Below are 18,533 nucleotides of genomic sequence, written 5' to 3' on the forward strand. Positions count from 1 at the left end.
GAAACCTCCACAGTTGCGCTAAGAATAGTTAGAGAGGTTGGGCAGCAAGACTGGTGAAAGGGAGAAGAAGTGGAGGTAAAGTAAAAGGCTAAGAGCCTGGTGTAGCTAGGGGCTGGAACGACGCTACAAACACCCTTTAATGATGACTGCAGTGCACCACGTGATGGGCACTGACCGCACTTCCCCCCTATGGGATTTCATACCGTAATGGCATCGACTGCAATATAATATTTGGGCCAAAGGCAAAGTTTGAAAGGGTAACAGGAGGGAAACTTCAAAGCAGTTTCACAATGAAGCAGGTGTTAGGAGAGGGTGGAAAGTAAGATGGAAAGTAAGAGAATATGAACAGAGAGACAGTAAAAGGAATGAAAAGGGTTGCAGCTAGGGACCGAAGAGACGCTGCAGAGAACCTGAAGTAAATTCCACAGTGCACCGCGTGAGGTTCAATAACTGCACTACCTCCCTACGGAAAGGAAAGATGGGTCGAGCTTTAACAGACCCTAAATAACAATATTACAATTCTTTTATTGATGATCCAATCTGCATCACCAACCTGTTGATTAAACTGGAAGCAGATCAGATTGCTTCATATTTCCTAATTGAACATTGAAGTGTCCGAGTCTGGAGTCATTTAGATGAGCAATAACACGAACATGTTCCAGGAGTCAGGGAATCTGGATAAGTAAATAAGACTTTCATGGAACACGATCTGGAAGAAGTTTTATAATCTATATCCCTGGGACAGGATGCGACCTGAATTGACCCATTTCTCTCAAATACCTCTGTCGTAAATAGTCTCCGTATTTAATTACGAAGTCTTTTTCCATAATTACCTCAAATGTGTTTTGTTATTACTATTATCGTTATCCTTCCTTCGACAAGGCAACGAAAAAGGAAACAAATCAGGTCGATCCAACGAATGCATAACACTCATTATCATCTGTATAATGGGATAAAATCTGAAATTTTGACAAAAGGCCAAGCGCTGGCACCTATGAGGTGATCAACACTAAAAAGAAAATTGAGTAGAAAGGTTTTAAAGGTGTAACAAGAGATAGACCCCGAAGTTGCACTATGGAATGAAGTTTTTCACAAAATAAAAAACTAATATTGTAATATACCTGAACACCTGAACTGGGCTCATTCAGGTGTTCAGGAGTGTATTGCAATACCATTGTTAAGAGAAGGTAGAAAGTAAAATGGAGGAAAAAGAATATGAACGGAGGTACAGTAATGGGAGTGAAAAACATTACATCTGGGAGCCTAAATGGAACACAGCAAAGAAGCAGGTTGAGTGATGCCTTCGCTGAACCGTGTGAGGTGCAACTGACAGCAATACCCTCCTACGGGGTCATCAGCGTAATAATTATTCCGGTTTCAAAAATTGCAGCGCTGAAACAAAGAGTTTCATCCGTCACTTCATATCCGTAATCATAAATTGGCTGCTGAAATCGCATCACTTCCCCCAAGAGCAAGAGATCCCTGCTGCCAGAAAAAGGTTGATCAGTGAATGAGTTCACTTGTCCTGACTAATGACATGAATTCTTTCCAGCGAAATTTCGTTAAATCCCCCCAAACACTCACCGGGACACAATCATCACGTCCTCTAATTTCGTCGAAGGGGCAAATGCGCGAAAGTGTAAAACCATTCAATCTTTTAATTTTCCAGTTTAGTTTATTTTGGCCCCAACAAATTTGGATGTTAACGACGCTTCTCATCGACCGGGGAGCGCTAAAGAGCAGACCGGGATTTCTGAATGTTCCTTCCCGGGTCTTCCTCCTCTCCGCCTCTATTTAGAGGAGTGTCATGGTGCCCTCAACGGTCATAAAAGCCATTGGCTGAACATTTCTATTTAACCCTTGACGCTAAAAGGGTGCAGTGCGAGAGAGAGAGAGAGAGGAGAGCGAGAGAGAGAGAGAGAGAGAGAGAGAGAGAGATATTATCAGCTCTCTCACCAAGTTCCTAATTGCTAACTGATTCCCTTCACAACTTCACAAGTACAAATTAAGCGTAAATAATTTGTTAAAGAGGCCGACAAAAGTCTCACTCCGTAGTTGACTTATTTATTTTATTTAGTTCACTTTATTATTTATCTTATCATTTTCTCTTTATTTTGCTTTTTTCTATTATTTCTTTTGCAAAAATTAGCCTTGACGTCTCAGTTCCTCTTCTGTACTAGCTCTGTTTTCCATTTTGGCACTCTTAGAGCTGCGGCATTTTGCTTTTCCGACAAATTACAGCCTCGTCAATAATAATAATAATAATAATAATAATAATAATAATAATAATAATAATAATAATAATAATAATAATAATAATAATAATAATAATTGAATGTCGAAGTAAAACGTCTGTCGTCAGAAATGGCCTTTGTACAAAAAAAAAAAAAAAAAAGGTAAAAAATGAGCCAAAGTTTCTTCTGCTCAGTAGAGCTTTTTTGTACAGCATATAATACTGTAATAAATCGCGACCCTGTGTTATTGCTTTGCCAGAGGCCCGATCACGGCTAACTTTAAATCTAAAAACAATAAAACAAAATAAAAAAAAAAAACTACTAAGGCTAGATATCTGCAATTTTGTATGTTTGGCTATTTGAGGGTGGATGATCAACAGACCAATTTGAAGCCGAGTCGTGGGAATTTGTTCTACGTTTCGTATTGAAATATACTTTGCATTGGGATTGCCAGAATAATGCTAAATTAAGTAAAACCTTCACTGAGAAATTACCTAACTGGTTTCCAAGACAGTGTCGTTACGACGAGCTGTCTTCACTACCCTTCCAGAGCGTTTTAGTATAGCTCTCGTTTCGCTGGTAGGTCATCCCCCCCCCCCCCCCCCACACTCCGCCCCCTCCCCTGTCATTGTAAGTTGTAATAGTAGTATTCCGAAGTCGTTAAGTCGCATTTTCTTTTATATCAAACGTGCATTGTGTAATTGTTGATTGACTACAGACTCTCTCTCTCAAACAGATTACGTTACTTAAACTGTAATCGCCAGGGAAATTGCGGTGTTATATCACAAGCAAAATATCGAGACTGAATTCTAATAGGACCTGAAATGGAAGCCCGTACGTCCACCTCCCAAATTTACACGCATATCCTGGACTGAGCTTCTTTGCCAGTATTCACATAGCGTAGCTCCAGACTATCAATACCTCATCGATAGATTGACTACACACTCTCTCTCTCTCTCTCTCTCTCTCTCATATATAATTGAGCCTTTCTACCGGACATTCATTAGAGTTAAAGCCTTGATATACCGACACACATATTTTTGAGTCATGAATGAGATATAAATATATATATATAAATCAGATGAACAAAGAGTAATATAAATGAAAGGCCCTAGAAACAACTGTTGTCCCTTTAATGAACATACATGAACCAAATAGTTTAAAGGATAAACTTAAAAGGTAAATGAAGAAATATTTACTTTAAAAAATGAATGAAATATGATATTCAAAATCTTAATTCTGGTAAAGAGAGAAGAGTTCTGTTGCAAATTAGGAGCCTCAACAGAACATCTTTAAGGGGCATCGAGTTTTATATCGGTGAATATATCTGATATATAAAAGAGTTTGTAATTAGGAATGCCACTGAAAAAACTCGTCCCCTCGTCGGCAAACATCAAAAGGAACAAGTCTCTGAGTGTTTGCGTGTTGAAAGAAGCAGCAGTTTATACCAAAACAAGGTTTTTTTGAAGGAGAGGAAAACTGCTTCCAGGGTCTGCTAAGGGTATTTCTTTCCAGGTGGCGGAGAGGCCTTTAATCTCCAGTCTGCAGCTGGAAGAGCAAAAGTCCTTCCATTTGAAAAATAGGATTTTCTTTGAAAAGGACGTTTTTTGATCCGGCCGTTTCAGATACTAGGCACTTCTACCCCTAAGAAAACTAAGTAAAAATGTAAATGTATGTATGTTACCTTTTAGCAGTATTGATGGGCGATAAAATGCAAGCTTTGTATTTATTATACTCATTAAATTAATCATTAATTATTGGCAATTTTCCTAGTTTTTCCACATACCATAAGTTAGACACAAAAAAGTTGGTTTAGATATTTCTCTAAGTCAGTCATTTCGGTATTCCTCAAACTTATCTCCATAGTTATATCAGCTGTCGTAAATAGTAATTTATTACACTGAAGCCACAGTGATAGTGAAGACTGAATCAAAATGCATCGCCTCTGGATAAGGAGCTGATTCCGATATTTTTCGGAGCTCATTTGCATCGATTCGGAGCCAAATTCATCAGGTGCAGATATTGGAAAGCTGTCTCCGCTCTTTGCAAAGATGTTCTGTCCAGATCACATGACAAATATCCTTCTGGTTATTCCTTTCTGCAAGTTGGCAAATATCGCGGATTTTGTCTGCATCTTTTGCGGAAGGAACTGTAGCGAGAGAGAACTTGAAAGGTGCCTGGTACATACAGTTGAGGATATTCCCTTTTGTATTTCGACTGGTTTTATATTTATGTGTACATTATATATATATATATATATATATATATATATATATATATATATATATATATATATATATATATATATATATATATAAGCGAATACCACGGAAAATGATAGTCAGAAATCCAAGCGCTTTCGCCTTTATTCAGACATCGTCATGTGATTTTTTAAGCATATATATATATATAATATATATATATATATATAATATATATATATATATATATAATATATAATGTTTGAAGGTTGTAAATCCCTAAGAGTATGACAGACCCCTTAGTTGGCACTGAGACTCTCCTGCTAAGGGCTAAGAAGTAGTATCGCACTGGTAAAACCTAGACACCCATGGCCTAGCAAATACCAGTAGTTCGGGATACGGATTCACTGTAACTCCTGGCAGAAAAGCACTTAGCACAGTGTGCTGGACCTCTTAGTATGAAGAAATGTCCCCTGAATGGGAGATTAGTATCCTCTCTTGAGGCCAATGGCTATCATACTTTTCAATCCTACTGGATTCCGTTAGGATAAATAATAGGATTCCCATTTCTCTGACAGATCTAAAAGTTAACAAATGGGAGCACCTATGTCTTACAGCCATAGGTATACTTGTAGTGATTCTAAAAACCAACAGGAATAGAATTCTAAGTTACGTTTTGAATGATCGTGGTTGTGGTACTGAAGTGAAGATGAGTAGAAATTCAAATTCGCTTGAGAACAGAAAGCTTGTTGCCTTAGATGTTATTGAGAAAATAATGAAATATGTTCATGAAAGAGTGGCTGTGTCTGGGGTAGGTGGCAGGTGTAGAGCTGAGGAAGGGGAAAGCGCTTGTAGGGTCTGGAAGACTGGAATGGTGTCTTAGTATATGTGGGCGGGAATGTTTTGTTGCGAACGTGGGACTGAGAAAAGGGTAAGTTATGTTTCCACCTTTAACATCTTCACGGATGGATGGATGTCAGAAGTCAAAGAAGGAGCAGTAGATGCAAGTAAAAACAATTATAAAAAGTTATAAGACAAGAAAATGCATGGTTTTGGAAATCTGAGTGTTTGATTTTTGCAGATGAAGAGAAACTGCAGAAACTAGTAAAGAAGTTTGAAATTGTTCCAAGATGGAGAAGGCTAGGAGTACATGGATACTAGATATATGGAACAATGCATTTTAATATGGATCCTGGAAGGATAGAAACAGTCGATTCAGTTATGATTTGAACATAAGTAAGATGAGAGAAGAGGAAAGTCACAGAATACGTGAAGCAAGGCAGGGTGCTGGTTGTTTGCAAGAAGAGATCTTGACTACCAGTGTATATCACTCACCTCACTGTCTCCACAGTGTAAAATCTCTCGTATATATCTGGAAAAGGACGATAACTATGGCAGTAAAATTCCAGATACGTTTGAAAAAAAAGTTTTCAACTTACCAACTTAGAAATATTTACTTTCCCTGACAAAAGCTACGGCTTTTATTTTTGTTAGAGAGTGGGTCTTTCTCATGTTTTTTGAAGAACATAGTTTGTGGAATTCTTTTGTAGCAGCCAGACTGTGTCAACTACAGGAAATGTTATTTTAATAACTCCTTTTTATAAATATTTTAGTATTTTCTTGATATATTATGTATAAGTCTAAGGATATTTATAATTCAAGATATAAAACAACAAATATACTTTCATAAAATATGCAAAGTTTTATTGTTCTAAAGTGAAATTCCAGATTGACTAACGTTAAGCTTTTGATTAAATACAAAGATTTTACAAAATAGATTCTAACTTAAAAAGCTGTATTTATAATACAAAAAATATACAAAAGAAATCAAATTAATTTTGGTTATTGCTTTCCGTCTTTCTTCGCTTCTCTCAAGAGCTGCAAAAGCTAAGAATTTAAAGCATTATGATTGAAGTTTCTCTCCTCGTTAAGCTGCCAACTAATTGGGACTAACCCCGTCGAAAGAAATGGACATTCCTATTAAAGGTTGAAGTTTCTAACGTTCAGCAAAAAGAGAATCAGGCAGAGAATTCAAAGATCGTGGTCGGAGGGAATAACAGATCACTGAACTGAATTCAAGACGACTGATTTCCGCTGAATGAAAGTCGAAAAAATTGGCCGATGTATTTACACAGATCCGTTGGACGTAACCAGTATAGATTTCATATGTACCAACCGAAATTCAGAATGCGTCTGACATCACTACATTAAGAATGAGGATGCGTCTGCTTCAATACAGGTAAAATCGATTTTATTCGACAGGTAGAAATATAAACAACTTACCAGCTTCAATATATATATATATATATTGTATATATATATATATATTTATATATAGATATAATATATATAATATATATATAATATATATATACATATACAAAATACATATACAATACATATATCATATATATATATATATATATATATATAATATATATATATACATATATATATATATATATATATATATATATACTATATATATATATAAGCTAATCTTTTTCAACAAAGCCGTTTACCCACCAAAAATAACTCTAGAAATATAATAAAAGGTAAGTTAACCACCAGATCATGAATTCCAGAGACCGTGAAATATTGTTTTTCGTAAAGAACTTTTAAGCCGACGTGAGGATTTCCATGCTACTTAGGCAATGAGTTTCCTAACATTGTACATTGTCTTCATGCCGTTTCGAACAAACTGGTACTTTATGACGTATCTGTGACGCAGAGCCATCCCCCTTACCTAATTATTCTAATAAAAAAAACAGTGTATATCATCATACATATATTAATTTGCTTTAAAAAACTTCGTATGGCCCAGGAAAGGTCAAATGGCAATTAATTGAAAAGTCAAACAACCATTTGAAAATGTAGTGGAGGATAAGCTATGCCGACGTCACTGATACACGTCACCACTTTTTCGGATGGTTATGTGGCTAAGCGCAGCATTAGCCTCATTTTCTTAAGTAAAAGAGTTAATGAAGCTCATATACAAAGCACAAAGCACAGTGCTTCAGTAAATTAGGTCGTCTGATGCACGATGCCTTAGTGGTATGGAACCATAAGTCGGTCTAAAAGCTGTTTACGAAAAACACGACATCATGGCCTCTGGAATGCATAGTAGCTGTTTCATGTTTACAAAACTGTCCAAATAGTAGCACGTCGAACACATTCCACACTGAGCCATTCCTTTCAATCTTGCATGAGCATTTTTACTTGCAAGCTTATTTTTCAGAACCTCAAAGGATTTCCTTTTTTTTTTTTTTTTCAAAACACCAAGCTAACACCCTCCAAATCTTTCATTCTCATATATTTCACTCGTTAAAATTCATTTAAAAACACTAATACTACGAATGTAATCAACCTTAGCAGCTGCTATCTTTTTTGTTTCTTTTAATCCATTATGTTCGCTTCACTTTCTGAAATATTGACTTAACTATTCCTTTACATAATTAATATATATAATATATATATATTATATATAATATAATATATAATATATATATAATAATATATATATTTATATATTTAATTATATTATTTATATATTTATATATTTAATATATATCAATATATATATATATATATATATATATATATATATATATATATATATATATATTATATACTATATATATATATATATATATATATATATATAGATATATCTATATATATATATATATATATATTATATATATATATATATATATATATATATATATATATATATATATATATATATATATATATATATATATATATTATATATATATATATCTATTATATATATATTTATATATATATATATCATATATATATCTATATATATATATATATATATATATATATATAGTACGAAGATGTCGTTTTCGTGTTAGTGATTCTTTTCCTGGAGGAAAGAATCACCAACACGAAAAACGACAACTTCGTACTACGCAGAGTGATATATGGAACTCAGTCTAATCTTCGCCTCCTCATTACGGACCACTTATACAGGTATCTGATTTTATTCTGTTCCGACATTTGCTGCCTATAATAGCGTGCCTCATCCCAACAGACTTTTTACGCAAGGTGAATAACTTAATAAACAATAGCGCATGAAATAATCTTGAGCAACAAGACAAAGTTTTAAACTTATCCAACAACCCCCTTACTGTAAACCAACATTTAGTTTTAAATCTAGGCTTATCCTTTGCCCTTATGCCAAACCGCAAAAACAACCTAGACTTCATAGTGGCTTTTGATAAATTCATAACTAACAGAAACTACAGCCGTGAAGAGATATGTTTAAAAGGAGTGTTACTAAATGCTTTAACTGACCTAAATAAGAAATATCCTGTTACCCGTAGATTTATGATAGCCATCCGCTCGCTAAAAAAAGTTAGATGTTATAATAAGTAGATCCGACAAAGACGGCAAAATCGTAATAATGGACAAAGACTTCTACCTCGACAAAATTATCCAACTCCTTAGCGACACAAACACTTACGACAAATCCCTTCCAAAACGTCCCGACAGAATTTTTTCGGAAAGTAAGATTAATTGGCCAAGACAAAAAGAGTATTGAACTATTAGAGAAATTTAAAGTAATTAATCCTAAACTACCCTACTTTTATGGCCTTCCCAAAACTCACAAAGACAGTCTTCCTTTCAGACCCATCGTTTTATGTGCTGGAGCTTTCAATTACATAATTTCTAAATGGTTAGCTGGCCTCCTTTCCCCCTTTTTTAGGCCCTTTTTCTCCCAGCCACATTAAACATTCGGAAGATTTTTGTCACAAATTCAGAGAAGCACATATACCACTTCACAACATAAAACTTTTAAGCCTTGACGTAGATTCCCTTTTCACAAAAGTACCAGTACAGGACGTTCTTCAGTTTTTGAAGGAAAAATTATCCCCCTATTCAGATCATTTCCCATTGGAGCTTGACAAAATAATAAAGTTAGTTGAATTATGTGCATCTAATAACGTATTTTAATTCGGGGAATCATTCTATAAGCAAAAATTCGGGTGTAGTATGGGTAGTCCTTTAAGTCCCGTTTTAGCCAATTTGTACATGGAATACTTTGAAACTAAAGTAATAAATGCAATAAAACCCAAAAACATGCTGTGGATAAGATATGTAGATGATATTCTAACATTTTGAGATAATAGATGGGGCAATTTTAATGAATTCCTTTCAAAATTAAATGCATTAGTACCCAACATCATATTTAAAGTAGAATGGGAAACAGACAACAAAATTCCTTTTCTTGATGTTTCAATAATAAGAGACACGACAGAATACAAATTTACCATATACAGAAAACCAACGTTCCACTTTCATACATTCACTACTTTAGCTATCACGACATTGCTATTAAGATAGGTGTAGTCAGCAACATGTTCTTAAGAGCCTCATGAATTTGTTCCCCAGTTTTCCTGAAAAAAGAATTTGAACTCATTCGTAAGCAGCTTTCGTCTTTAAAGTATCCTGACCATATAATTGAGTAACCAATTCACGAAGCAAAAATACTTTACTACCGAGACCCTCAAGACAAGACCAGAGATACACCCAACAATAGAATAAAAATTCCACACCTGGACACGATTAAGACGGTGACTCGGACCCTTGGGAAATCTAACCCTTTTGCATTTACTTACCCAAACACCTTAGTCAAATCCATGATTAACGTCCAACAAAAGACATTCCACAAGGACACAGGCGTTTACAAAATCCCATGCCAGGAGTGTGACTAATCTTGCATCGGATTTACAGGAAAATCCTTTTCCCAGAGATTAATACAACACAAACGGTCAGTTAGGTATGGCCAACAGAACTCAGCTATTTTCAACCATATAAATGTACATAACCGTAGAATAAACTGGAATTTGTCACATATAATTTATAGCAGCAACTGCCGGCACAAGAGTCAAATGATGGAATCGGCCTTAATCAAAGAGAGGCAGGTAATGAACATCTCAAATAGCATGGGATTCAGATGTGATCGACAAGATTTTCATTGAACCAACGCTTAAGAAGATTGAAAGAAAATTATCCGCGGGAGTGACCTAAATTGACTTACCTGTGGATGGATCTCTTGGTATAAAAAGCTCCGTTTCTGTAAACTTTTTTCATTCATCTACCTGAAGAGGGAAACAGCAGTCTCTGAAATATAGTATTTTTCTCTCTATATTTTGGTTTTTATGGCTCATTTTAGTAGATGTATATATATATATATATATATATATATATATATATATATATATATATATATATATATATATATATACATATATAATATATATATATATCTATATATATATATATATATATATATTATATATATATAATTCAGTCATATCACATTACCGTGATTCATATACAAATATCGAACTACAAATGTCCTTTAATATCTAATTCTCTCTACCTCGGAATTAATATAATTTCATATATGTTTAACCGAGGGGGAATTTATTAAGCGATAATAGGATGGGCGATCGCCAGGCTCGAACCAGCGAACTCTCAATCCCAGGACTGGCAGTGAAGCCTAAAACCACTACGCCACCGCAAGAGATATAAGTTCACGCCGCCTCCCAACTGAAATACCTGACGCGCGCAGGTATTTTTGTTTTTGGAGACTGCACAAGCCCATCTCGTCCTCGGTAGCGTAGTAGTGCTTTTGCCCGCACGTAGTCATTATATCAGTCATATCACATTACCGTGATTCATATACAAATATCGAACTACAAATGAAAAGCACTACTACGCTACCGAGGACGAGATGGGCTTGTGCAGTCTCCAAAAACAAAAATACCTGCGCGCGTCAGGTATTTCAGTTGGGAGGCGGCGTGAACTTATATCTCTTGCGGTGGCGTAGTGGTTTTAGGCTTCACTACCAGTCCTGGGATTGAGAGTTCGCTGGTTCGAGCCTGGCGATCGCCCATCCTATTATCGCTTAATAAAATCCCCCTCCCCCTCGGTTAAACATATATGAAAATATATTAATTACCGAGGTAGAGAGAATTAGATATTAAAGGACATTTGTAGTTCGATATCTATATATATATATATATATATATATTTATATATATATATATATATATATGTATATATATTTATTATATTGTTTTTTTTTTTAGCAAATATATGTTGCCCTCTTTTCTCTGGCCTCTTAACATAAAGCTCAGATTGCAATTTATGTTTGGGGGATGGGGGTTAACCCACCCACGATGGTAGGAACCTGGATTTGCTGGAGAAATTGTTTCTTCGTATTCACAATCTTCCCAAAATCATTCCAGGCAACCAAATTCAGAAGGTAAATATTTACAATGCCATTAGAGGAGATCTCAGTGGATGTCCACCAGGTAATGAGCGCATTACAAATGGACAGGAAGCAATTTTGTAAATCACTTTTTCCGTGAGACAGTAATGTGATTCCGAATACCATATGATCCAGAATTTTCTTGCCTTAATTAACAGAGAGTAAGCAAATAATATATATATATATATATATATATATTATATATATATATATATATATATATATATATATATTCATATTTCCAAAACCAGACGACTTGTTTAGAATGAACTGTTACTCTTGATCAAATACACAATAAGAACCATATTTTTACCTGTAAGAAATATAAGATATATTTTTAAGTGAAGGAGAGCGGCTTTATTAATCATGGATTAACTTCTTAAATCAGCCGTATACTAAAAAATAAAAAATAAAAACTTGGCACTTTCATGCAGCAAAGTACAATATATAAGATCTGAAATAAACAGAGAGAAATTTACATATGTGTTCATTCTCAGCTCCATATTACCAACATATTCTGATGCAGTTTAGCAACAGTTCATTCTATAAAGTCTGATTCCTGCTGTCAGATTGAATTATTAAATGAATATCCCCTATTGACTTTTGCCATTACAATAACCTACAACTGTCAATTCCAGTAACTATATTCTACTAAAGTAATGGTGAAAAGGCATCACATATATTACAGGTTATTTCAAATACTCTACCGATGGTAACTCTCTAGCATTCAGAAGCATTCCTCTCTCACATCACCAACAGGCCCAGCTATCTTCCCCCTAAAAATAAGCACAGCTGAAACCGCTGGGTGGGATAAACAGAGAAGGCGAAAGGGAGGTCAGAGCTAATCAAGCATCATTGATTTCAGAAGGAAAAGTAAACAGGTGGCAACCCACCTGGCGTAACATCAGAAAGAGTTAAACTTAATTCACTGAGACGTTAATTCATTAATTAATGGTAAGTTATCTTGGCAGTTGGATGTGGCTTTTAAAAGGATTAATTACAATTTGGCTTTTTATTTTAGGAATGTTTAGGATATTCCGGTGTAGTCTTGTTTGCAAGATACACTGTCCTTTTTCACCCTATTAAACTAATCGACAATGTTTATGTTATCATTGGATTCTCATCTTCTGTTCAATTATGGTGAATGACACTGTTTATCGACAGCCTATCGCTTTCATCAAAGCCTCTTTGTATTATGCTTTGTAAATATTATTAATTTTATCTTGGGAAGTGATAGAAATAGTTTTCTACATGAAGGTATTCTGGGAACCCTTCCACATTGAAGTTTAGAAAAAATCCTAAAAATAATCGATATTTGCAAAATCATTCACTTATTTGCATCTGGCTGCGAGTTGCCTCCCGACCCACCTTGATGTTAAAGCCAGATATACATTGAATGCGTAGATGAAGATCTACTGATATGGTTCTTAATGGTGATGAATGTTGAGTTACAGGTAGTTTCTTTTTACCCCTCATGAAATAGAAACTTTAAAAGCAAACCAAGGTTTATGACACAGACCACTCGTCCTTTTAAAGGAATTACGTGAACGAATGAAAAGGAAAGATCTATATAAAAAAAAATAGTCTCTGATAATCATTTAAGTTAAAACTGTCAACTTTCATTCTACGATGAACATCAACTCGAAATGACCTGCTGTTCAAAAATAGATGAAAGAAAAGAGACAAAATGTATAATTTGAAAATGCAATACCTTTCAGGTAATACATGTAATACCTTCAAAACTCAGACTGGACAACATCGGGAACTGGCGTTGTGGGAGAAATTACTTCTCCACATTGACAATGTTCACAGAATTTTCCTAAACAACCAAATGCAAGAGGTCAATATTTACAACGCCATTAGGGGAGCTCTCTATGTCTGTTCACCTGGGAGGAGCGCATTGCATATTGACAGGGAGCTGTTTTGTAAATAACTTTTTCCCAAGACAGCGTTGTGACTGCATACCAGATGGCCCAGACTCTCTTATTCCTTTCGTATTCGTCCCCTGGTTGAGATCATTATATGTTTAGATCTCTAGCTGTATCAAACAGTGGTAAATGTTTATGGAAATCCAAAATCCATTAGATTTGTCAAGAATAGAATAGGATATTTTTGATGAAATTTCCTCTAAAAAATATATTTTTAGCTATAAAAACATACGTATTGTTAAGTAATGGAAAGAAGCTCTATCATGGCTAACCTTTATATATATATATGCATACATAAAACACATTCTTCGACACATTCCAAAGGGAACTGGAACTATCAGAGCAAAATTCACTATGAAAGATCTATGACAGACAGACAGACATTTAATTGTTCTTTTTCTCATTACATGATCGTCTACACGTTTTGACGTACTTCATCAACATTACGGTCTAAAAGGTCTGATTCCTATTGTTTAATTACTAAAGGTAACTTACCTTAATGAAGTTTGGACTTAAAATCCCCTACAGCTGTAAATTCCAGTGAATGAATTCGTCCGACGTAATGATTAAAAGGTGCCAGAAATGCTAGAGTTTAATTTCAATATTAACCTCGAGTATTCAAAAGAATTCCTCTCTCATATCACTAACTACCTTCTAGAAATGAGCGCAGGTGAAAGCCCTGGGTGTGATGAACTGAAAAGGCGAAAGGTGAGGTCAGAGCTAATCAAGCAGCCTTGATTTCACAGGGAAAAGTAAACAGGGTCCAACCTATCTGGGGTAAAATCATCAAGAGATAAATTGAATTCATTGAAATTGTTCATTCGTTAATGAGTGCTATTCGATGTAGCGCTAGTGTAATAGGATTCTCTGATGAAAGGGCTTAAATTCTCTTGACCGTTGGATGCTGCAAGTTTTAGGTACGGTGGCTTTTACAAAGGGATGAATTTCTGTTAATAGGAATATCACCACAAACTCACCTCCTCCATCTTTCTCTCTGTCTGTCTCTCTCATTTTGTTTTCGTCTTTTTCTCTGTAAGAGCTAACATGTAATAAGTATAGATATTAATTAACGAATAAAATAACCTTTTTTCCGAGAGTCGTTTTCAAGAATAATCTTTGGAATTTAGGAAAAGCTTATAGCATGTACAGGATACTCGCTATTACAATTTCCTTACAATTGGTAAGGTCAAGAAATTCAAGAGTAATTTGGCAGATTTTCCTAATGTATCTTGCATTTACTTTTCACCTTTCCTCTCGTGTTCCTTAACATTCAATAACGGATATGGAAAAAGTCCCTCGACTGGGATATCTAACCAATAAGTGGCCTGCTGAAAAGGTGACAAAATAGTCCAAAGAAAATTGATCGAATCCCCTGAAACGGGGTTTACTTTATCAAGTTTCCTACAATCACAGTTTTCAGAAATGCTAATGGAAAATATATCAAGTTCCATGCGTTGGAAGCTCATCCAGTATGGGTCCTACAAGCAAGATAACGAAACTGGCAACGGATAATGGCTCAAGTTCCTATTACTGGAAGACTTTCCCAACAAGGTTCTTACATCCAAAGTGGAATATGGCTCGATCAGTCCAGACTGGGACACAAACAACTAGCCTCTGGGGAACAGCGTGGCAAATCAGTCAAGGGAATATGGCTCAATTCCCTCTGATTAAGCCACAAGTGTCCTAGAGATAAAGTGACAAAACAGTAGACAGAAAATGGACCAATTCTTCCAAATGTGGACATTTAAACGATTTACAGGCAAGATGAAAAACATTGGGATATAGCTTAAGAACTCAAGACTGGGACACTAAACCAGCCGCCACTGTCCTAGATTGGGAAACTTATCCAACAAGTTCCCTGCAAACAAGTGTACAAAACAATCAATGGAAACTGGCTGAAGACCCAAGGACTGAGATATTTGAAGTGACTAAATAGTCCATGGAAATGGATCAATGGGAAACTCAACCATCAAGTGTCCTACAGACAAAGTAACATCAATCAATAGTCAATGAAATCGGATCAGTTCCCAAGACTAGGACCCAACAAGCCTCTTTCAACCAAGGACAAGACAAGCAGTGGAAAAAGGGACAAAGACAACATATGTTACTATCAAGAAACACAACCAAAACTAGGTCTGCAAAGAGAGTAGCAAAGCAGTACATACAGTAAGCTTAGCCAACCAGTGGCCTGCAGACAACATGACAAAATAATACAAAATAGCTGCTGTTCCCAGCCATTAGCAACAGAAGTATTCCGTAGGCATAGTCAAGTACCCCAATGAAGATTTGCGGACAATTTTTCGAAAACCCATTATTCGAAAGCCAATTGTTCGAAAAGTTTTTTCTTCGAAAACCAAATATTCGAAAACAATAGTTCGAATATGTAATTGTTCGAATTTACAATTGCTCGAAATACAAAATATTCAAATAAGCAGTTTTTCGAAATTGATATTGTTCGAATCTATAACATACTTTATCTAACCATATAGGAGAATAGGATTAATGTTAATAAACGATTAATTTAGTTTAGATTTATTAGTTTTCTTAACATCTTTGTTTCACAATTTATCTTCAAAATAATCTATTACCGGAAGTAAGTCAGGTGAAGATAACTCTTCTTCTACTAAATTTTCAAGTTTCAATGACTCTTTCTTCTGGGATAAATGCCAGTGCTAATAGCATTCGAATTTTGAGGGAAAACTCTCTTCTTCCTGACCTGGGTCAAAAAGAAGAACATCTTCATTCTTGAAAATCTTCATATATTAATACTATATCCTTCCTATGATAGGGTGTACATAGTCCACAATTTTCTTCTGAGCGAACCCTTCTAATTGAGCGCCTAATACTGTTGACAGTTGGCAATCCCTGAGCTCCAGATGCGCTAAGATCCGAAGATGCATTTGCAATTATATAATGAGGGGAGTCACGTGTGTACCTTTTGCGTCGTCTTCAACTTTTGCAATGTATCTCAGCACTTCTACGCCAGTTGGATGGATCACCTGCATGGTTGTGTTCTTTAGAAACGGTAACATCTTATAGTGTCTAAGAGCTTCTCTACTAAATAGGAAACCGTCCAAAATAGCAATGGGAACTATAAGGTTTTTAAGGAGTTGTTAACGGTTTATTTTTATGTTTATTTACTTTTTATTTAAGGTAATTAAAATATAAAAAATGCGATTGAGTTCTTTCTCGAATAACTACATTTTGGGAGAGAGAGAGAGAGAGAGGAGAGAGAGAGGAGCGAGAGAGAGAGAGAGGAGAGAGAGAGAGAGAGAGAGAGAGAGAAGTGCCAACATACAAAACTGTCGTCGGCTTATTTTCAACAAGTCGACGTTACTCATGGATTCGAACAATATTCACTTTGAAAAACTGCTTATTTGAATATTTTGTATTTCGATCAATTGTAAATTCGAACAATTACACATTCGAACTAATGTTTTCGAATACATGGTTTTCGAAAAAAATCTTTTCGAACAATTGCCTTTCGAATAATGGTTTTTCGAAAAATTGTCCCCACACGCCCAACATTTTCTGGATTTGCTTTTCCTTTCTGCATCTTAGTTAAGTGCTTTGAAAGATATTCATAAAAGACAAACTTTCCTTCATGGTAAGAAGTTTTATGTCATGTTCCTCCTTATTGTTTGATTTTTCTTTTTGTGTAGTTTAGAAAAAAATAGACGTTAAAAGTTCCGCTGACCAGTAAAACAGGTGTCATGACGCGATAGTTGCTTATAGCTTTAAATATCTCCTTGATAGTAGATGGAAATGTTTTGAGACGGCGTGGGTTTATGAATGCCATTAATTGAGGTAAAGAGGGAATAGGTATTCTATATGTCATAGCTACTGAAGACTCTTTATTGTACAGCGGACAAAGGGATGGGACAGTGGACAAAAAGTGATACAACGCCAGAGTATACTGGCCAGACCTTGAGGGGTCAACTCCATTTGTGATATTTAGTCTCAAGAGATGGTTATACTCTTGCATCCGTTAAACATTCAAGATAATTATAGATATGCAGTACATGTGAGTCATAAGATAAGTTTCTATCATTTGAACGCAGTATTAATTTTCCAAATGGAATTTTTTCATTTCACCAAAATCAGTCCTGAGCAGAATGCAAAGAAATATGATTATCGTTAAACTTATGGCTAATGTAATTTTGATGTCTTAAAAAATCAGGAAAAATGTAGGATCCGAAACAAATGTCCTCTTATAGAAAGATCTTCAAAAACTTTTTTTTTGTATCCTTGTAGGAATGTCACGTCAACATGATTCACCAAAGTGACTTTTCCCGAAAGGCAAGTAAGTAAGTCAGTAAGTAAATAAGTCAGTCTCCTCCTCTGCCTTCTTGGAAACGAGCTTAAAAAGGCCGAGTGCATCGTGGATCTTCCTTTGCGAAGAAAACGGGGCAAATGAAATAATATCCCCCAAGATTCTATGCTGTCAGAGAATATTTGAAGACTCTGTCGTCCTTATTCTATTGCAGAGGCTTTCAGGGCATCTGGAAGCTCTGGAGTGGAAGTTACTTCGCTTTTGGGCCAATTTTATTCTCTTTTCCACATAATCAAGACGGCGAGGGTTTTAGCTAGCAATTTTCTTGCAATATTCTGACTTTAGATTATTCTTATCTGCACACCATCGAGTAATTTTAGCATCTGACTTTTTAATATCATAAAAAGATTGAAAACTCAAATTGAAAGTATAAGTACACATACATACATACATATACATACACAAATACTATAAATCATATATATATATATATATATATATATATATTATATATATATATATATATATGATTGTGTGTAATTTACATAATTATATGAATTTGATATTTATACTCGCAGGATATTT

The sequence above is a fragment of the Macrobrachium nipponense genome, chromosome 36 (assembly GCF_015104395.2).
Source record: "Macrobrachium nipponense isolate FS-2020 chromosome 36, ASM1510439v2, whole genome shotgun sequence".
NCBI classification, from domain to species: Eukaryota; Metazoa; Arthropoda; class Malacostraca; order Decapoda; family Palaemonidae; genus Macrobrachium; species Macrobrachium nipponense.